The sequence below is a fragment of the Aplysia californica genome, unplaced genomic scaffold (assembly GCF_000002075.1).
Source record: "Aplysia californica isolate F4 #8 unplaced genomic scaffold, AplCal3.0 scaffold00006, whole genome shotgun sequence".
In the NCBI taxonomy this organism is placed as follows: Eukaryota; Metazoa; Mollusca; class Gastropoda; order Aplysiida; family Aplysiidae; genus Aplysia; species Aplysia californica.
Window position 1 is genome coordinate 2871237 of NW_004797276.1, and position 739 is coordinate 2871975.

Here is a 739-nt window from a genome sequence, read left to right on the forward strand (position 1 = left end):
ACAATGTTTCAAAATTTGGAAGGGAAGCAATGATTATTTGATTATATAGACGCTTCGCCCCTGACTACAGCTACAACTACAATAACAATAACAATAATAACAGCAAGACCAACATAATTTAAAGAATCGAAAGTATAATATAACCCCCGCCCGCCTTTTTTTCAGACACGCACATATGAACACATAAACCGACGTACATACACAGACGAAAATATACAAATGTGAGGCAGCGTGGTGGAATCAAGCTCTCGTCAATTTTTGGGCATGCAGAGTCATTGGTATCATCGTAAAGCTTGTTCAGTTGTCTTTATTTGGATGAAAAAAATATCCATTTATCTTGAATACAAGTCGAGATATTTGCAAATGAAGGAGGTGGGAGTCACCTGTTTTCAGAGGTAGAATTAGTGAGAAAATGGCAGCCAAAATTAGTTATTTCTTTACTTTTAGACTCCGTGATAACTGAAAATTTACATTTTTTTGCCTTTAATCAACGTTTTTCAGAAAAATCCACACAGAAATGAGTTCTTTAATGAGCCTGAAAGGTGTTAAGCCAAAAAACAAACATTTGATGAAAATTCACAAACCTGCTGAAAAATGCAAGTTTCTTCACTTTGATTATTTTGACGAGAGCCTGATTTCACCACGCTGCCTCACATATACACAGACAAAACACACACTTATCCACACCAACAGCAACTACAATCAGAACAAAAAAAAGAAAAGCCAGCATCTCTCACCC